Source organism: Oculina patagonica, chromosome 10 (assembly GCF_052425735.1).
Source record: "Oculina patagonica isolate OP01 chromosome 10, crgOcupat, whole genome shotgun sequence".
Taxonomy (NCBI): domain Eukaryota; kingdom Metazoa; phylum Cnidaria; class Anthozoa; order Scleractinia; family Oculinidae; genus Oculina; species Oculina patagonica.
Window position 1 is genome coordinate 5,383,850 of NC_135767.1, and position 22,672 is coordinate 5,406,521.

General features: G+C 38.0%; 1 long non-coding RNA gene across 1 annotated transcript; it reads right to left on the reverse strand.

Moving 5' to 3' along the window:
• Positions 1-2,075: 2,075 nt before the first annotated feature.
• Positions 2,076-18,023, reverse strand: LOC144628418 (uncharacterized). The gene is made up of 5 exons (XR_013566244.1): positions 17,822-18,023; positions 17,578-17,665; positions 10,491-10,574; positions 8,658-8,699; positions 2,076-2,169 (listed from the first exon to the last, which is right to left on the reverse strand). It is a non-coding gene; the product is annotated as an uncharacterized LOC144628418 (long non-coding RNA).
• Between the last annotated feature and the right edge of the window lie 4,649 nt (positions 18,024-22,672).

The window sequence follows — 22,672 nt, forward strand, 5'->3', positions numbered from 1 at the left end:
TCAGGGAGTATTATGTGGAAATCAGTGTTATTTTAATCCAAATAGAAAAACGATAAAAATGAAAGGCTCAGGATTCGAACCCACAAAAAAAAAAATAATAATAATAAAAAAAAAAACTCTAGCCGGATTCGAACCCCCGCCCTCAGTCCCGAAGATCTGATTTCAAGTTCGACGCCTCACACCATTAGGCCACCAGCGCGCGGCCGTGTGATGTCATTTCCGCCACACACCAAGCTCACAAATATGACCGTAAACTCCACACGAGATTTCATCCCGCCTGAGCCCTTTGAGGGACAAAATTATACACCCCGCTACGCTCGGCCTTCGGCCTCGCTTCGCGAGGAACAACAAGAAATTCACTTGAATTTCAAGAGAAAAGCTGCAGACAATTTATTATAATATTTTTTAACTTACAGTTTTTCATATTATCTTATCCTTTTATAACACATTGTATACTTCACTATAGTTTAGCTTTTAGCTTTTTAACATTTTTAGCATACAGTTATTGTATATTAGATCATAACTTTTTATCATAGCTTTATTTTATATCTTAGTCATAACTTAGTTTTTAATTTGCAAAAAAAGCCAATATTGTTTTTGGAATGCAAATAAACCATTATTATTATTATTAATTATTATTATTATTATTAATGTGACAGGGATGCTTTTGAACGATCTTTACATAATGCGGTGAGAGTCGTGAAGCTTTTTCACTGTTTTGTAAATGTTTTGAATGAAATAAAATGACTGTTTTAATGTATTTGTTGCGTGTAAAATTTGAGGTAAGCTTAAGTTCTCAGTCAAAGTTCAGTTAAAACCCGCGAGTAAGAACCTATTGTTTTTCAGATTAGCCTAAACTGGTTCTTACATAAAGGGTTATTAGCACAAATTTAGGCTAATTAGGTTCTTAATAGGTTCTTAATTTCTGAGGAAAAAATTTCAATGTTGTTAAATAGAGATTTTAGTGGTATTCGGCCTTTTTCTTGTATAAAATTTGCATTACATTGCATCTAAGGCTTCTAGGTTATGTATCTCCAAAGAGGATCCAGCATGTTGACTTATCATATTTTCCCAAAAGTAAACATTTTTAATAAATTTTAGAAAATAAGAACCTGTTTTCAAATTTTAGGTTCAATAGGTTCTTACAAAAATGGTATCTAATTTGCAAATTTTAGCCTAACAGGTTCTTAAATGTTAGGTTCTTCTTACTGGAGGGTTTTTACTGTAGCGGAAAAGTAGGAGGCGAAATCATGTGAAGTAGCAATCATGTAAGGTGGCTCTGAAACCGCTCTGTACAGAATTTTTAACTTTGCAAAAAGTTGTATCTTTACCTGCTGATAATTACTCAATAATAAAAAATGGGGATCACCGGCCGTGCTCGTTTTTGAGTTATAAGCACTTAATGGGAAAATTAAGGGTGCATTAACAGGTTATACTGTTGCTATGGTGACAAGTGACATCATGAAAATGACCACAACTTGTTCAGCAATAATTGGACGTTTTTTTGTATCATTATTGTAGCAGCATCTGATAAAGATTTGTAGTACTGACCCACCAAAGTAAAAGAGCTGGAAAGTGCTGAAAACCATTGTGACACTATGTTTCAGAATTCAAAATTTTTCTGAGGCTCATACAATAAAACAGTAAAACCTTTAAAGGGAATATGTCACGGATTTTACCAGATTTTTGAACAGCCAAAATTTATATTTGTGTCGCATGAAACCTAGAAATAATAGTCCATTTTTATTAAAAATTGCTATATTAGAGTACTTAAACTGTTAACTAGCATTATTGGCTGTGGATGGCGCAGGTGGAAATGGATTGCAATTTGAAAACGTTAGGCAAACGTTTTCAAATTGTTTCCGTGCGTCTTCAAAAAAGTGATATTTGTAGCCTTAGCTTGATTTCTATCCGCAAATTAGGATTAAATCTTCCTTTAATGTTCAAATATATTGTTTTTTATGGGTTAGTTGCCTTCCACTAATTTCAGAACAGTTTAGACCAAAAATCTGCGAAATCTCCGTTACATAGTCCCTTTAACGATAAACACAGAAGAAATTTGTTAGTACACATACCTGCACATGAAACAGAGAATAAGACAACCAGTGTGAAAACTACAATTAGCCAATGCATCTCAACATGTACTTCCTGTGAAGAATCACCAGAAGTCTAACAAACAAAACCAAAAAAAGAAAATAAACAATTATTGGATGAGGTCTGTGATATCCGGAATAGTCAAGGTCGAGGTAAGTGTTATCAGCCTCAGCCGATAACAATTACCGAGACCTTGATTATTCCAGATATCACAAAAACCGAATCTAATAATTGTTTTGTCATACATTGTTTTAAAGAAAATAATGACAGACGATTTCAGCACTCATGCTAATTCAAACTGTAATTCCTTTCTTGTTGCCCGGCTCCTGAATGTTTTTTCTCCTCAAGCTAGAGGTATTCGTTGAACAGCTCCTTCGCAACTTTCGTCAATCTTTTGGAGTTTTTCAAGTCTTTATCGTCCAGCCAGCTTGATTGAAGAAGCGAATTGACGAGCCACGCTTTTGCTTTACTGTGTGCAAGACACCACTCACCACCTGTGAACTTGACACTGCTCTTGGAAATCATGCATTGAGCATGCAATCTACAGATTACCTTATTATAGAAAATTAACGATACATGTTATTAACGCAAATTTCAAAAATTCGCGTTAATTTTATTGATGTTAATTAATATTAGCACGTTTACTATAAGGATTTAACCAGAACTTTTCTTAAATTCGCGTTAATTTTATTACGCATATATTTTGTTCGCGTTGTTAAAATGTTTCGTTATACTCCTATAATAAGGTATTCACTAATAATTTATAATCTGCTAGCATATTAGTGAATAATCTGTAGGCTCTAAGCCAATGAGAAGACAGATAGTGACTACAATGTATAATAATGTTGGAAATGTTTTCTTCCGTCAATAAACTCACAACTTCATTCTAAACAACGGTTTTAATCGGCTAAACTCACTTCACAGATCACAGATTGTGATGGATCATTCGCCATGTGCTCTCGGAGAAACAAACAAACATTCAATCCCATTCTGTTCTTGAAATGGTTCCAGTCCCAAACGTGCCTGGGCTGGTAACGCTGACGACTTATACAAAATTTGCATAACTCAAATCTCGACACTCTCCCCTATTTGATCTAAGAAATTAGATCAAATACTTCAAGACATTTGTGTACAGCGTTCAATAATCAGTTAACAGTGTTCCACGTTTTATGGAATAAAACAGTGTTCAATGTTCAGTATTCAACTGCCTCCATGCTTGCAAGGTGACGGATGTTGTCAGCGGCTGTGATAGCAGCCCTCCTCTGGGGACAAAACTTTGCACGTGGATTCATTTGAGATGCTTCTCCCCGTTCCTCCTGTTCCTCCCGCTGTTGGTCACAAGAAAACTCCACTGGGTATAGGTGCGGGATTGCAGGCTCAAGATAAGACTTTCGGGCTCTCAGTCTAATGGCTCTTACAACACCATCTTTTCCATTAATGAGCTTGTTCACAATGCCTTTGTTCCACTTCCCCCTGTTACGCTCACGGCTCTGAATGAGCACCACATCCCCCAGCTGAACAATCATCTCTTTGGTTTTGTGCTTTAGGTTGTGCCGCCCTCTCAAAGACTTGAGATACTCCCCAGTCCCACCACTCCATAGGACATCTTTGCAATGATGCAGGTATCTCACTCTCTTCCTCAAATCTAAATCCTCTTCATCTAGGGTTGACCAAACATCATGGCACTAGGCGTCAAAACAGTTAATTGCACATCATCCTCCACGTAACACAGTGGACGGTTGTTTAGGGTCACCTCCACGTCAAGCAACACTTCTTCAAGCTCATTCCAAAAGAGGCAAGCGCGTCCGATACCCTTTTACAAAGCCCGTTTAACCAGCTAGGCCCACGAGCCTCTCAAATTGTCCACCTCACCAGGGTGCACAACTAAGGTTGAACTGCCACTGTATACCCTGGTGGGCGAGGTGGTTCTGCAGCTGTTCTGCTTTCATCACTTTACTCAACCATGTTGTTGCAGCCGTGAAACTCCTTCCGTTGTCGGAGTAAATTTTCTTGGGCCTTCCCCTTTGTGCGATGAACTTCTTTAGACTCCTGAGGAACTCCCTAGCCATTTGGTTTGGTAGCAAAATCCACTCCCACCACTTCGAATGGGACTGATCCCACTGTTCTGTCCGTTGGTAAACTAGCTGTAGGTGGGTTTGCGAAGGCGGTAACTTGGAATTTCTTGCAACCGTAGCAACCTCTGATGACCTTCTTGGCAAGCCACCTTAGACGAGGCACCCAGTACTCTTGGCGGATAAAAGTCATGGTGAGACCCACTCCCCCATGAAGGCTTAGAACATGTGCGTCATGGACGATTTTCTGTCAGCAGGGCATCGGGAGGTAAATATACTGAATAACATCCCTGAATTCTTCCCGGCACTTGTATTAACCGTTTCCATTCTTTTGTAGGTTGAGTTTCAGCTGGAACTGATCTGTGTTTAGCTTGCTTTGTTGTACTCTCGTCACCCAGCCGTTAATTTGCTTATCTGTCTCACCAGTGGTTAATGGCCCCAACAGGCAGTTTGCTTTGCTTGACTTGTAGTTGTGAATGAACCTTGCTACCCATGACGTGATACGAACGGTCTGCCAGAATCCATATTTCTGCAGGACCTGATGTAGGCTGTCCCCTTGCTCCACAGCTACTGAAAATACTTCCTTGACTAACTTTGCTTCTACTTCTTTTCCTTACTTGGCCTAGTTTGCACAGGTGCTGGTCACATTTCTGGTTTGGAAAGCCAGTATGGTCCCTTCAGCCAGAGTTCCAGTAGCCCCTTAGACTGCTCCCCGAATCTGCTGGGTATTGGCCTGAACTCACATGGCCCCACTGAATGTAATTCTTGGCGTTGATCTGTGCCACTCTGTTTGATACAAACTTTTGCAGTTTCTTTTGCCAGATGTCCAGTAAAATGCCACCATACTGTCCGCCCATCCGTTCACCGACTTCACTGCACATCCTTCCAACGAATTTCTCATGTTATCAACAACATTTGCCACCATATGGATGGACAGATACTAGTTCCAGTCTTGGGATTGTGAGCCCTTTCTTTGCTAAACCCGCTTTTGCTGCGACTAGTCCCTGGTTAGTGCCCGACTCTTGATAAACTACTGCATACACTGCTGCCGCCGTTCCTGTTCTGCTCGCATCACCAAACACATGTAGATCAATGCCCTGTACTAATTCTTTGAATTTAGCTAGACTGCAGGGAATTCTGACTTCATCTGGCAGGCTTTTCTTGAACTTTTCCCACTGTTCCTCCAATTTCTCTGGTTGTACTGCATCCCATGGGAAGCGTTGTTTACAGGCTTCTCTATAGATCATCTTTTCTACCAGTGTTGTGGGGCTTGCTACCCCTAAAGGGTCAAATACTGATGCTAAACTCTTCAGCACTTCTCTCTTAGCGGTTTCTGTGGAAACACTGGTAAAGGTCACGGCTAAGGTATCTTCTTCCTTGTTCCAAGGAAGTCCGAGTAGCTTTGCTTCATTGGGTTTTACACCCAACTGTTCCTTGGCATACGTTTGCCCTTCTTCACCCAATGCAACTTTAGCTTTCAGCTCTGGTACATTCGAGGGTCACTCTAGCAGCTCAAACCATGAGACTGCGACCTCTTTCAAATTACACCCCTGGTCAACAGTATGCGCTCCACCAATGACATCATCAACATACAGACTCTTCATAATGTCCACAACCTCCTCCAGATACTTAATCTTCAAACTCTCCAGGTGCTGCTTTGCATACTCAATGGCACCCAGGATCACATGTATTGGTAAGTCCTGCTTTGTATCCTCGTCATCCATCATTACACCCTTGAGATGTTGGTGCTGCGAGATTACTTCTGTATATTGCGGGTTGGGAACTGTCAGCAGGACACCCCTGTCAACTTTACTCAGGGTAGTAGGCAGGCTGAAATCTCCCTTGATGTTAGAAATTTGCACCTTGTACATTCTATCTTCTGGTTTGTTGATGTCATCATCTCGATTTTCTTGTAATCGTTGTGATCAGGTTGTCTGTTCAGTCGCTCAATCAATGTAGCTGATGCATAACAGCTACCTGCACCAGTGTCCAATAGCGCTCTACACATAACTCCCTCTACCTTTACAACAACTACTGGATACACTTCTAGGCCCTCTCCTGTTGCTAATATCAACTGGTTAGAGTTCTTGACACAAATTGAGGTGTGATGTTTCCTTACATTTCTGGCAACAAGTCTTGCAAAGACGCTCGGCAGCTTGATGTTTTGTTCCGGTACAGTTGAAGCATAACTTATTGGTACTCAAATACTTTCTTCTATCAGCTACCCCTTTCATCTTCTCACAATCAACTGATTTGTGTTCTGCTGATTTACAGTAAAAACAGGGCTTGGGCTTCCAATCCTCTTGTTTTGTTTGAAATGACCGATCACCTCCCCTGCCATGCCTCCCAAATTTCTTATGGCTGTCCAGGGGCACTGGGTTTCTCTCACACCACTTCCTCAGATCCTCTACAAACTGTGGAAACCCCCACTCCTGCCAATCGTCATCCAACCTCACGAGGTCAGCTCTGATGCCTGGTAATTTGTCTAGAGTAAATCTAACATACCCTCTAATTTCTTTCTCCTTTCCCATGCTCTCAAGTGTCTGGATGTTTGTTACTAGCTTCTTATAGTATTCACAGATTTTCGCTGGGTTTGTTCCTGTGATGACAGGCAATCCCATTATGCTTTGAACATGAGCATTGACCACTTCACTGGGTCTACCATATTTGGTTTTTAGGATGTTTTTGATCTCGTATAGCCCTCACATAAGGTAGCAAGGTGGGTGGGGTACGTCTTTTTGGTAGCGGATGACAACAAACAATCTGAACCTTAGACCATGCAATATGACCGGAAAACCCCTTCAAAAATGTGTGTCCAATACTGTGGACACACATATGTGACTAGGTCACTTAAGTTGATTTAAGTTTATTATTCCATTTTAGTCACTTAAGTCTTTAGTTTATTTTATTTCCTGAAATGTGAGTTATTTTTGTAATCCTAGGAATTATTGTTGGTGGTTTACCTAAATTTCTATATTTCCCTCCACACCCTGATTTTTCTTGTCTAATTGCATTATTTCCATGCATTTCTTGTACCTAATTCCTGTTATGTAGGTGTGAAAAACACCCAGTTCCTTTATGTAAATCCTGTGTTTGTATGCAGTAAATACACTCCCTAACCTTATTAGGTTTTTAGTTATTTTTACATTTTCCTGGATTCTACTATAAATTGGCAACCATTCGCTCAGTTAGTTCAGTTGTTAGTTGGTTTGCCAAGAGAGTGTCAGCCCTGTGTGTTCAAGATATTTCCAAGTTCCCCACAGATGTGTAGCTATCAATAACATTTGGTATGTTTTAGTATTTCCCATTTTGTTAAGGCCTAAGTTTACTTTTGTAGCTTAATATTTTCTGAGTAGAACTTTCATCATCTAAGGTTGATTGGTGTTATAGCAATTACTCCTGTAATTTAGCTGCAAATGCATTTTAGCTTGCTGTTTAGTTTTATTTATTTAGTTGACCTTTGGTGTCACACAGCATGTAATTTGTCTGTTTTACATTTTGTTACTGTTTCCACCAGTAATTACTGTATGATCGCTTACCTCTTTTCCAAATCATAGGACCAATTATTCCTGTTTCATTTTCGTTCCAAATTATCCTTTTGTAGTCGCTATTTCCATGACTTTAGCTTCATACTACTAGTTTTCATTCAACATTGCAATGTTATGCAATAAGTTAATATGTAATCCGAAGCCCAGCCTTTTGGTCAGCCTTTGTTTAGTTTACACTTCATGTATTATTCACAGGATGTATCAGCTCTTAGTTTGTTTACATTTTTGAGAGTGATTTCTTTCCTTTCACTTATGTTTTAAGACATCTTTTATAATCAGCTGTTAGCAAGAATGTTTATTATTTTCTAGCCTGTAAATATATCATTTTATTGTGCTTAGTTATAAATAATTTGTAGCTTAAGCTTATTGTGGCTTTATTTTGTATTTCTTGTTATTAGTTACTCGTTCCCGTTTTTTTGTTGTGTTGACTCGTCCAATAAACTCGTAAATCTTAGCTCAAATCTGTTGTTCTTGCGTCGACCGTTTTGGCCGTCTTACACATAGTAGCTGAGTTTCATCCATAAAATATTATTATTATTGACATAAGAAAGGGAGAATGGTTCTAGCAACTTGAACAGAGGTTTTATAATTTGTTTCTCTGAGAAAACAGAAATATACACAGTGGCCTAATAGTTTGTGCACCGGACTTTCACTGTTTTGTGTTTCCATGCAAGACACTAATTTTCACAGTGCCTCTCTCCACCAAGGAATATAAATGCATGGATACACTCAAGTGATCTGTTGGGGAAACTGGGCAAAATGCTGGGGAGTAACATGTGATGGACTAGCATCACATCTTGGGGAAGTAGCAATAGTTTTAGTCACTACACACTATGGAAATCAGCATAAGCTTCAGCAGTGTGGGTCAGTTGGCCTGGGTGCAACCCTAACTTAGTGTAACTAGCTTTTTTCCTGCAGAAACAGCAAGAAGAAATGTGCATACCTTTCTGAAAGAAGAAACGTGCTCTCTGACACGTAGTGCCACCTGCCGAAAAAAGGAGTTCGTGTATATTATATTTTTTTATATATTGTTATCCACAATGCTACAGTTCTACATAATGGGTTATTCCAGAAAAAATCCACACCCCCCCGACGGATGGCAAACTTTTTTGACCCCCCCTTCCGCCCGGATTTCCCAGATCGCTAGACCCCCCCTCCCGCCCGGATTTCCAAGCTCAAGAACCCCCCCTCCCGCCCGGATTTCCATTTTTTTTTAAGGCCCTAACTGGACACAACAGGCAATAGAAAAGACGCAACCTTTCTTCCAAAAGATCCCTGTTTATTATAATTTTCAAAAGTGGGCTAATGTTGCGAATTTTGCTGGTCAAATTTCAACATTTAAAATCAGATTATTTAAACGATCGCACATGTGTTTGTGTGACCTCCGGCACACTCTCCTCGAAAATGCCACTTGTTTTTTCCGTCAAACAACAAATGTACAAGATAAGAAATATGTAAGTCTTAAAAATTATATAAATGTAAGAAAAAACACAGTGAAAAAAGTCCTTAATGCGCTAATAAAGAAAAACTATAATTTCAGTTGTCGGTGACAAGGCGGCCTAAATTGGCGCGTGTTTACAAGATCGAGTTCGTGTTTACAAGATCGAGTTCTCGCTAGTGTGACATTTACTTGAGCTTAGCAATAAAGCCTTTTGAACTACAATAATTTTAAATTTTGTTACCTATATGGGTGTGTAGGTCAACTGGAGCTCTTGCCTTTCTTTCAAAAATTTAAGTTTTCATGCGTAATGTCCACGGTTCTGGCTTTCATAAACTTGTTAACATATCGATCGTAAGACATGGATTAATTCAACTTCAACTTCAACTTGGAAGTAGCCAAATAATACAAAAATTGTGTATACACATGTTAGCTATAGCCAGCAAAAGGAGTTCTCGGGTTGGCTAAAATAAACAGAAAAGTGCAGCCGGACCGATCGTCGTTTCTTCGCATTTTTTGAGGATGTTGCAAAGCACGGGCGCGGGTGGCCTGGGTACCGTAAAAATGTTCCAGGCGTTGCATGCTCGGTCGAAAGTGTTTTTTCCGATCGTAAAGTTGTTGTTATCCATTTATCGCGCTGTTTCTTCATGAATAAAAGGATCTATGAAGGTAAACTTGAAGCATATGAGGTAAAAACACCATAAAGTGGAAGACTACAAGACTTTCCGATGCAAACTTCTTCTTTTAAGTGGTAAAACATTTCGATCGAGTTAAAGTTAAAAGTGACCCCCGAGGAAGAATTTTTAGCTTCAGACCCCCCCTCCCGCCCGGATTTCCCGAGCAATTAACCCCCCCTCCCGCGAGAATTTCCAGTTTGCCATCCGTCGGGGAGGTGTGTATTTTTTCTGGAATAACCCAATAAATGTCAGCTTACAGTGTTCATCATCACTTAAACAGTTATTTTAAGTATTACTATTTTAAATTTATTGAAATAAACATTATTTCTCAGCAAACTTACAAGGACAACACTTACTACATTATTTTATGTATTTAGAGCTGTGTTCTTTCAGTGACAGAATACATTTTTTAAACTTTTATTCTTGTGGCAAAAAAGGAATTGATGCAATAGTTATAAGCCAGAAATGTTGCTTTTAAGTCAAGAGGTGATATTATATAAAGGTATAGCAAAATATGACAGAAAAATGTCCTTGTGAAAGACTTTTGCCATTCAAATACAAAATAAGCAACTACAAAATTACTACAGTAAGTCTGTAGTAATTTAAGAAATGTTGAAATACAAAGGTTATAAAATATTAAGTCACATTAAAATAATATTACCTGTTATTGATGAATGTTTTTGTGGCTGTCCATTGATTCAGTCTCAAAATGCGTTGGTGTGTTGCAAGCAAATCTTCCTGTTATCTAAAGACAAAATTTTAATTTACATAACATCAGGCACACCTGAGTTGCTGAATGTTTTACATATTTTATATCAATTTTAAGAGCCAATAGCTGATGTTTTCACTAAACATAATGTAAATGATGTGTGCAGACTGTTCTTTTTTGTGATAAAATTAATAATTAATGACAACTTCCCCCTTTAAAATTATCAAGAGATCAGTCCAATTTGAACCATATGGTTTTAATCATGGAACCAAACGGTGTTATGTTAATCCTTTAATCTCCAGTTTCCACATACAAATTCTCCTGACTGACCTCATACATTTTCTAACAGTATTAGTTAAGAGAATTTATTAAACAATCAAAGCAATTTTCTTTTGGTGATCAATTTATAATTAATTTTAAAAGCCATTTCTTTTCACTAAGTATCAATCGATTTTTTCTACAACTTTTTGTTGAAGTACACATTTACATATTAAAAGAAAATATTATATTTGTTCCTTGGGTTAATATTTCATTAGAAATATTACATTTTGCTGTTTAATATATTTAGGAAAACAATAAGGAAGAGAAAAAGGAGCAGTACCAACTGATATTGTGAGGAGAAATTTGATGCTGGTCATCCATTTAAAACTTCAGTTGGTCACCCATTTAAATTTTCAGCCATGAAATATTAATTTCAATCGAATTTAAAGTCTGTTTGGACCAAATTTTAATTCTGACTTGAAATTCATTTTCAAACAGTAAACCTTATCATAAAATTGAAGGAAACCTCAGAATACTTATGTTGGAAAATGCAAGAATAGTATAGCATATCTAGACCAAATTATGTAATAATTTTCAATGTTTTGATACCTTCTTGCAGTCGGTGCTTTATTGTGTACACACTAGCTTTTCATAAAAGATGGCACTTGTCTAGAGGGCCACCACCTTTGTCTATTTCATTTTAACTTTCATTTTCAAAATGTTGTGAAGTGACGAAAGCATCAACCCCATGCCTTTACAGAAATGCGGTTGTTTCAAGTTTCTTTAAATATTTAATGTTTTAACTTGATGTCTGCTTGTCTTGTGTAAATACTCACAAACTATAACAAACTTCCTGATTCTGATATTTGGTTCTTAGCACAGCCTATTTTTCATTAAATTGGGGTGTGAGTAGCTAAGGTGTCAAATAACAGTGTCCATCAATAACAAGCTGTCTGATTATAGGAAAATTTGCATACTATCTGCTTTATCTGGTTTCTACTTGTAATGGAATACTCGTGCTTCATATTCCTAAAACCCTTTAGAAATATACTGCTTTTTTTTTCTCAGCGACTTTTCTCATAAAATAATATATATACAATTAAGGCTAAAAAGCTATAAACAATTAAAAGGAACCAAACATTTTCGACATTTTTACCCTGATCCAGACACCTTTTTTAACCCAGATGATCACAAATGCGTCGAAAACGTTTGGTTCCTTTTAATTGTTAATATCTTTTTAGCCTTGTAAATACCTATATTATTTTACCATTTTAGCGAATATTATGTCAACAAATTTTTCACATAAACATGATGAACTTTATTATTAACAGGCTTATTTATTTTAGTTATTAACGCGCTCAGCTGTTAACAATGAAGAACGTGAGTGACATCATGACTCAGTGTTCCAGTTAAGTTTTTGAAGCAAGGGGTCACAAAATTTATCAGACGGGTCAATAAAAAGTTGCCAACCCGGTGTATGTAGCGCCTTGTTAGGGGAATTTGTCGGGAAAAAAGTTCCCTTTTGTTCGGGAGGGGTCTGCAGGCACTTCAGGAGAAAAATTTAAAAAGTTTAATGCTTAAGGGTGCTATCTGGTAGCGTCTGGGCTAAAATTTCCACAAAATATCCATGTTTTTAAAATTTAAAACTGGTTGTTAAAAATAGAAAACCGCTGTCTTTTTTTCCCTCTATCCTTATAAGAATTTCGCTAGGCAATCTTCCTTTATTAGAGACTTTTCGTGTGTAATACATAAGGCACAAGAACTGAGAAGACTTTTCGTTGACACTATACAAAGTGTAAAAGTAAACTGCTGTCTGTAATAGTGCAGGCACAAGTTTAATCATACGTGCAGGACACGATAGAAAACTCGGGAGTGTTTTCATTTCACAAATGGATTTAAACGTTCTATTTCGCACAATTAGGCTACACAAGATAGCGAGGAGAGAAAAGAAATTTACTGTGTGGCTGTTTTCGGACCTAAGTTGATGCTGATAAGGAGGTTACCTGGCCGGGCGTTTCTCTAAAGCAGGGTGGGTCAAGTTTTTTAATTGCTTTTCTTGTCGCTCAAAAGCAGATGAAAACGAAATGTAACAAGATCTCAGCCTTGGACAAGTAAAGTTGCCTTCAGAACTATGGTGGATGAACTTTTGTGATTTCTTTCTTGCCCTGAATTTGATTTCCTTCGAAGACCTTCGAATATTTTTTCCTTTGGAAACTTCCTTCTTTGCTATTTATTGTTACCTCTAAGTAAAATGCTATTTTTTCATTTCATTTGTCGGGTCAGGTAGCCGTCTCTATCGGGTTTTTGACCCGAGACCCGTCTCTTATTTGGAACACTGATGACTCAGACAAGACTCAGACAAACAAACTGGAATGGCGGACAATTTTCCTTAAACACTTTCTAAAACAGCCGGTGTTCCTGAAAAACTATTTTGAAACAAAAACTTTGCCTAGATTCCCACTATTTCTCTCAGAACACGCTGACGTTGTCTGAACCTCACGGGGGGTATAATCATTTGCATTCTATTTTTAAACCTCACGCCCTTTGCTATTATATTATTACAGGCCAAACTGGACCAGACTCAGTCTGGTTACCACTTTTAAAGGAGAACTGAAGGCAAAAATTAAGTATTTTTTTTTCTTAAAGTTTATACCACGTATATTGATGTTTTAAGCTTTTTTTTGGCTTTTCGGTCTTTTATCGACCTCAAAAAATAGTTTTTAGTGTGATTTTAGGCCATTGGCATTGCGGCTCAGAATGGGTGGGTCAGCGGTCAATGTGGCAGTCTATGACGTATGATATGGGGAAGACATTCGAGTGTCTCCTTCACAGAAGTTGTGTTTTGACTGATTTTGACCTTGTAGTGTAGTAGGATAAGCAAGAGTTTCGACATTTAAGATGGAAAAGATGCCTTTAAGCGGCCCTCTACGCTTGTGATATCTCCACTGGAATATTTCAACTCGGACATGAAAGTGTAAGTTAAATTTTTCGCCGACAATCGATTCCATTTGCAAGCGTTCGGTGACAACACCCGCAAAAAATGTTCTAAAGGTCTATTTACTCCAGTCATTCGAATTAGGTCTAATTTCCATTTTCTCCCATTATTATAAAAAAAGATCTAGTTTAGGATATATATATATATATATATATATATATATATATAACTAACTGCAGACAGTACTGTTTCGGCCTTCTGGGCCTCATCAGTGCAGTGCTGAATCTTCTAGGATGGAGGTTAAGCTGTATAGCCACCCCAAATGATCCCACACTTGTGGTATCATCTAAGCCATGCCAGAGTGCTCAAACTAGAAAAACTAGTGAGCATGCGCAATGCTAGCGGCAATGACTCATCCTAGTAGAGTGCTCAATTTGGACATGAAAGCAAATATATATTGTGTTCATTGTTTAAATTGTTCTCAATGAAGCGAAAGGCAAATGAATTTCGACAGCTGACTAGCCAGTAAATAATTAGTGTTCTGAGCTTAAAATAAACATTGAATCGAAGTTGCCAGTTCAGTTCTTCTTTGTCTGTATATTAGTTTGTTTTCTATTTAGTTTTATGCTTATTTATCGTCAGCTTTTTAAGTTAATGTTGCGACAGTTTTAGGCTTTTGGCTGAATTACATTTTGAGTATAAGTTCGGCGCTTCTCTCGACGGAATCCCGTGACTGCAATTTCGTAAAATACTTGTCTCGATTTACAGTGAATGTCAAGTTCCTTTCGCAAGTGGTTATGTCTTATCGCCCATGTTTGAGGCAGAATTTGTCCGGTCTTACGACAGCTATTATTTTGGTATAAAAAAGCTATCCATTCTGCAAATCTTGCCTTTTTAGGTGGTTGTGAAAAATTATTTTCATTAAGTTCCCAAATCAATTAATCTGTGGCCAAGTTTATGTTGATTAATAGTAAAACAAAGAAGTTGGTGTGCTGAATATAATAATAATGGAACATCTTGCCCAGCAATAATTAGTGCTACTATTAGCTTTTGTGGCTGGAAATGGTTTGTTCTAACTGACACTGTGTGGTGTACACCTGTAGGCAGCATTTTCTCTAGATATGAAAAAAAGAATGCACTCTTTATAATTTAATATGTTTCAAACTACTCATAAGCTTTCATACAACTTGGAATAGGAAATCATGCCCAGCCCCATAAAGAAGTCCTTCATAAAAGTGTTGCTTAAGGTAAATATATATAGCAATAGTTTAAAAGATATATTTACTCTTTTGAGGTGTATGAAATCTACATATACCATCATTTGGTGTGTAGTTGCCAGGGCCAGAAAATGTAAGATATTTTAATACAAAAAAACGAAAATAGAAGGGAACAAGAGAAATTATAACCAGTGGGAAACCACCCACTTAAATTTCATTAATAAACCCTGAAAAAAAAAAACATCAAAGCTCTTGAACCCACAAGACAATGCCAAGTTTATTGTTTTCAAACAGGAACTCTTCAAGCTTTTCAAAAGATTCCCTACAGATGGTGCAGCGGTTATAAAGAAGCACCAATCTACCCAGGAAACTCAGTCATTTGTGGCCCTAATTTGCATGCATGGCCAATGATTAAAGGGCTGGTAGCTTGAACTTACTGCTCAGTGGTTCAACTTACACAAAAGTAGCATCTCTAGCGGTTATCCTTCAGTTGAAGTTCTTTAGTGAAAAAAACATTTTATAATATCCAAGATAATTATTTGTTTCCTGTAATTAATGAGTTTGGGAAAAAATCACAACCCTATTGTGGATGCCATTGTTGAGAGAACAAAAGCAAAACCCCCAGGAAAGGAGTGCAACTCTCATGGCCCCGCACATTCCCAAAAATATTGCTAGCAAACCTAGGCCTCATAGAGCAGTTGTTATTGCTAAGCAGACATAAAGATTTTCAAATAACTAATAAAACACGAATTGCAAATTTGATCACACACATTTACATGACATTATAAATGAATATTTTAATTTCATCACATTACTGGTATTTGCATTGAGTTTCTTCCATCTGAGAGTGTTTGTGACTGATGAAGTTTCCAGTTTTATGAAACCACAAGATCCTGAGTAGTATTTTAGACAAGACCGGTAGTATATAATGCATTAGACAATGTTTGCAATGTACAAGAATGAAAGTATTCTGTAAATAAAAAATGTTTTAATTATACCACGCAGTAATAAATATACTTTACTGTAATACATGGAATCGTAACTCCCAATCTGTATTACACATTTCTGTATTACACATCCCATATTTGAAACTGAATTATACACATTGTCTGTCCATGATGGTTTTTTATTATTTTTTTATGGGATTTTTCAGAATCATCGTATCAAAATGTTTTGTCCTAAATTGAATTCATTGTCTCGCTCTCAATAGCTGTTCGGAATGTACATGTAGTGTAATTAAGTAATGAATAAACAATTCAGTGAATGAGAAATTAAAAGGTGCCTTTAATAAGAAATTAATAAAGGGATAAAACAAATCGACTGTTGAAGTTTTAAAGGAAAGACTCTGAAGGGGATACATCCCGCTGTGTGTGGGTTTCTTTCATAAGCTTGTGCTTTTAGAAAACAAAACGACCGAGCAGTCAAATAGAGAATCCTGGCAGGAGACTCATTTTTACAAAAACAAACCTGATTCATCAAACTTTTGATTTAGCGCTTCAAGTTCTTGGCAACAGAAACATTCGTCGGCCGAAGACATGGCTTCACAACCTCCGCAAATACACCATTGTGTCGAACTGATTCGAGAATTGTTTTCGTCGTGTTCGCCGCCTTCTTCATCTTCCCCTTGTGAGTCGCTAAGTTCTTCACCAGGAGGATATATGGGCTCGAAAAGAAACGGTTGTACGCTCATAGTAACGATAAAATTGGCAATACAGGGATCAATAAATACGAAACAAATGCAAAGGTGTGTTACCGTCGACTGCGAAGTAAACACGCTTCCCCATAACATACGTCGCAACTTGCTGCTACAGGCCGCTGACACTAATTACGAGCCCACGCGGATCAAGCTCAAAAAGCGGGAAAAACGCCGATTCAAACCAAATTTTCTCGGCAAAGAAACGCAACAGACACAAATAACCACCGAAACTTGGTTTTATATGTCTTAGTCTTCTTGAAAATAAGATATGAAAATACATGGATTTTTGGCTTCAGTTCTCCTTTAAATAGATTGAGCCAAGCCTAAAAGTGGTTCACCCCGGTAATTTACTTTGCCCTTTATTTAATGAGCCCACAATCCAATAGAAAAACGTTTTTTCGGTCAGCGCTCAACTTTATAAAAACGCGTTACCTCGATGAGTTATATATCTGAGCCTGCCATATGATCACCTGATACTGGTCAGCAGACACCTTGTATTGACAGCTGTCAATTGACCATAACGTGGATGCCCAGTAACAAATAGGTGAAGGTTTATCTATTTCTGAAGTGTGCGACACCATAGGTACGTACGCGCCCGCGAGCCATGCCGCTAGCCATACTGACCATGAACACTCAAGTTCATGGTTTTCCTATTTCTGTGGATTTTCTGTGGGTATGGGGCTCAGCTATTATTGAATTGTTTGAAAATGACCTTTACCCCTTACCATGTTATGGGTTTGTTTTGTTTACGATAGTTGCTTGTTTGTATGTCTTTTAAGCTCCCGCGGGAAGAGGTGGCATTAGCATTGGAATGTAAACATTGCCCTGGGCCAGAACAATTCCTTCCCCGCAATTTGCCGGGTGGTACTGAATGGGGGAGTTGTGCGGAGATTTCACATTAACTGGTTCATATTTTTACGCTTAACTTACTTGTCAGCCCCAGCCCCGCCTGATCTTGGAGAGGATTTCTGTGTACTCAATTCCATCTCCTCTAACTGTTCGCCGTTCTGAAGCCATTCTTCAATGAAAAAGATACAGACACGAACTTCAGGAACTTATAACATCGAAATAAAAAGAACGAAAACCCATTTCATTCAATAACAAACAGCATGCAAGAAAACCCGCAGCTACAAACTGCTACATTTTACGTAAGCCAGCGAAAGCCTAAGCTTACCTTGCAAGATCAACTTTAGGTGAGCTCTTTCTTGATGTATCGGAATTACTTTCCTTCTCCCATGACCTGGTTCACTCCCTCATCTGTAAAGTTCTCGTGTATGTCGAAACTGGCCATCGCATTTTTACGTTCTAGGCGAGAAAAATAGGCGAACAAAGAACTGCAGAGGCAAGTTCCTACACCAAGGAAAGATGAAACGCGCGCTTCGTGTAGTGGTGTCGCGAGTAAGGATGGGCCGATACTCGATACCAAATATTCGATACATCGATATTTTGACAATTTTGAAAAGTATCGATACTTTCGAAAAATATCGCACTTTCGATACGTTTTCGATACTGCACACGTGAGCTGAGCCTGCGGTCTCCTGGTCAGCACCTGAGGTTAAAAAATGCAATTTTGCTCAAGCAAATATTGTTGTTCTTTTCAATATTTGAATTTTTCTTGCCTTGACTTGATGTCCACACATTGCTGATGCAACAGTGAAACAAAAAGGCCAAGAATCAACATTCGTGGCTAATCCAGGACTGTCTTTTGAATTCTTAGACAAATCACGTGACATACCAATGACGTCAGGACGGAAATGACGTCATAATATCGATATCGAAATCGATATCGAGAAAAAAGGCAAATATGGTATCGATATCGTATCGTTTTGAAAAACCTGTATCGGCCCATCCTTAGTCGCGAGCTGGTGTCGCGCTCAGTGCAATGACAGATGTGGAGTAGGACTGGGACGAGTGTTCTTTGCGGTCTTCCGGAAAATTTGGTCAAACCGGAAGTCCAGATCGCTCCTGGCTGGTTGCGAAGGGAGGCTGTATTCGCAGGGTAGAAGTCGAGTTTTCAGATAACTTTCTAAAATCCTTCAGCATACAGTATAAGAATAAATAAAATGAAGATCCATCTACCTAACTAAACTACGGAAACTAATAATTACAGAAGAAGTTTTCTTTCTAACATGCAGCTGATGCCGAGCGGAAGTAGTTTGAATTTCAGACATCCCTCTCTGGTCGCCTACTCCCGAGAGTTGGCAACCAGAGAGGGATGTCTGAAATTCGGGCTAGGGCAGAGGAAGCTGCACAGTTTTTTCCTCTCAAATTGTATCAGGTAATCAGAGTAAATCAAGGACATGCCTGGCTTAAAATCAAAGGCTCTTCGAGCAACCTCATGGTAATTCGATGAATGAAGTGCCGACCTCCGCATTTTTTTCTAAATAAGTGTCCAATAAAGTAAAGCAATCTCACTTTGCTTTAGTTTTCCACGTGAGTTGCGTCATTGATGGCTCGTGATCTCAGGGGTCGTAGCACTATTCAGTTTTCACAACCAAAATATTTTCCGGTTAGTGTATTACCTTTGATCCTTTTAAGCATTACCAGTTAATTTGTTTTGTGAATATGTTTACTTTTCTGTCAGCACGTATAGCGTTATTTTTGAACAGCAATCAATCAATCAATCAACAACTTTATTAATGTGTCAAAGGAATTCTAGCCGAGAGTGAAACACTCTCTTGATTAAAAATATAACACAAACAGCGGTGATAAACATTATGAAAAATCGCATTTTTATAAACTTGACGTTTCGTATGCTAAGCTACATACATTTTCAAAAGTATGACCGTTAAAATTTTGGCAACTATTTATATATTGTTATGAAAGGGGTCTGGAACCGAGACTGAGACAATTGATCTACAGCAGTAACTTAATATTTACATTAGGTTAATAAAGTAACAACCTCTCACTGCCGACATTGGCATTTAAAGAAGGTTGTAGTTCATGAATGTATAAGGTCTCTTTAATCTTGCTGATCACATAAAAACCACAGGCCATAACATCAAATGGGATCATTTTGAAATCCTTGCGTCAGGCAAAACTGACCTCCACTGCAAGATTAAAGAGACCTTATACATTCATGAACTACAACCTTCTTTAAATGCCAATGTCGGCAGTGAGAGGTTGTTACTTTATTAACCTAATGTAAATATTAAGTTACTGCTGTAGATCAATTGTCTCAGTCTCGGTTCCAGACCCCTTTCATAACAATATATAAATAGTTGCCAAAATTTTAACGGTCATACTTTTGAAAATGTATGTAGCTTAGCATACGAAACGTCAAGTTTATAAAAATGCGATTTTTCATAATGTTTATCACCGCTGTTTGTGTTATATTTTTAATCAAGTTACGATGGCCTAAAACCAAGAGTCTATATGAAACACTCTCTACTAATAGCTATAGGGGACACATAAAATAAATAAAAATAATAATAATAAAAAGACTTAAAATTGATATTTACAATAAAAACAGACTAAAATTTAACTACGCTACGGAAAAAAATTGAGAGAAAAGATACGCCCGAGCACTTCGTGTATCTGCTCGACTCAAAAAGATGAAAAACGGATGACGTGACACGAAACAAAAACGTGCCGTGGATGTGGTGTTAACTAAAACGCGTCACATGGCGAGCGTAATAATTTTTTATAACAGTTTAAGCGTAACTATATGTAGTTCATAGGTGCTATCAGTAATGTCACAATCTCACTTAATTTGCCTTTGAATGTTTTCTTGCGTGAATGGGTCATTGATAGTTTTTTTCTTCAAATAAGCCGCGTTCAATAATGTAACACAATCTCACTTTATTTCCCTGTGAATGTTTTATTTTTCCATGGGAATTGCGTCATGATGGTTCGCGCTATCAGGCTTCGTAGCGCGAATTCTATTTCATCACAAAAATATTTAAGTGTAACCTTTGATCCTTTTTAGCATTAAGTAAATTTGTTTTGTGAATATGTTTACTTTTCTGCCAGCACGTATAGCGTTATTTTGAGCAGCGAATAAAATTTGAGAGAAAGATGCGCGTTTCTGCACGACTCAAAAAGATGAAGAACGGATGACGTGACACGAAGATGATGTGACGCGAAACAAAAACGTGCATGAATGTTGTGTTTACTAAAACGCGTCTTTGAATGTTTTCTTACGTGAATGGGTCATTGATAGCCTATGCTCTGAGGCTTCGTAGAGCGAATTCTATTCTCTTTTATCACCAGAGGATAAGTGTAACTGACCCATATTCGATTTGTTTTGTGAAATTCAATTTAGTTCCCTAAAAAAGAGAGACCCTGGGAACGAGGTTGGAGAATAATTTGTTTTGCCATGCGCTGAATGGCGTTTTAAAGAACCTTTCTGCCAGCACGTTCACCGTTGAATGCATGAATTAATTGCGGTTTAATATCAGAATGGAGTGAGCGAGTGAGGGAAATTAATAAACACGTGACTTCGAGAATGATCACTACACCTTCATTACCATTCGGTAAAAACGAGCGCTTGTATTTACATAGGTATTAGGCTACTTTAAATACTTATCAGTGGAAACACGAAGGAAACAAAGAAATCGCCTAAGGTTTGGCTTTTCTGGCTTTTTTTATTGAGAACTTTTACCTTTAATTATCGTAATTTCTTATTATTTATTTATTATTTATCAATTTATTACAATTACGTATAATTATCTTCTTAAATCTATTACCAGGAATCCCATACAAATCCTTATATATGCAGCCATAAAACGTTATCACACGAAAGCGATTCTCACACTGACCTTGGAGAGCCTGTGCTTGTCTAAGAAAACAAAAATTAACACTAGCCTGTGAGCAAGCTCTCTTAGCAAGGGGTCTCTTTTCAAACTAGACATTTGAAACCTAATAGTTTGGACCTTTTTGGGAAAACGCCACCGCGTGGATTCAGCCTAATGTCACTCCAGGTCCAAAAGAATCGAATGTGAAAGTGCCACATGGGGAGCTCAAAATGGCGATTTTTAGCCTTTGTGATGAAATGCCACCATTAGGCTTATTTTTATTCCTGATACACCAAAAACTACCAGTTTGAAACTTAAACTTGAAATGTACAGTTTCGACATTTTTGGGAAGATTCGGCCTAATGTTCACTCCAGGTCCAAAAGAATCGAATGACAAAGTGAATCATGGCGAACCCCAGAAGGCGTTTTTTGGTCCGTGTGATGAAATGCCATGATTTTTTCACTCCAGATACACCAAACCCTGCCTGTTTGGACCTTAAAATGTACAGTTTGGAGGCTTTTTTTTCACTCAACGTTTAAAAGAATCGAATGAGAAAGTGAAACATGGGAAGCCCAAAATGGCGATTTTTGGCCATTGTGATGAAACGCCAGCACGTAGATTAAGAATTATTTTCACCCAAGATACACCGAAAACTGCCCGTTACAATGTACAGTGTGGACCTTTTTAGGAAGACGCCACCACTTGGATTTAGCCTAATGTTGACTCCAGGTCCAAAAGAATCGAATAAGAAAGTGGCATATGAGGAGTTCAAAATAGCAATTGTTTTGGCCCTTCTAATGAAATGCCAGTACGTAGTTAAAGGCTTATTTTCATTCCAGATACACCAAAAACTGCCCTTTAAAACTTGAAATGTACAGTTTCGACCCTTTGGGAGAAAACGCCACCACGTGGAGTCAGCCTAATGTTCACTCCAGGTCTAGAAGAATCGAACAAGAAAGTGCCACATGGGAACACAAAATAGCGATTTTTTTTTGCCCTTGTGATGAAATGCCAGCACGTAGTTAAAGGCTTATTTTCACTCCTGATACACCAACAACTGGCAGTTTGAACTTAAAATGTACAGTTTGGACCTTTTTGGGAAGAAGCCACCACGTGGATTCAGCCTAATGTTCTCTCCAGGTTCAAAAGAATCGAACGAGAAAGTGCCACACGGGGAGCTCAAAAAATGGCGATTTTTAACCGTGGTGATGAAATGCAAGCACGTAGATTAAGGCTTATTTTCATTCCAGATACACAAAAAACTGCCAGTTTGAAACTCCAAATGTAC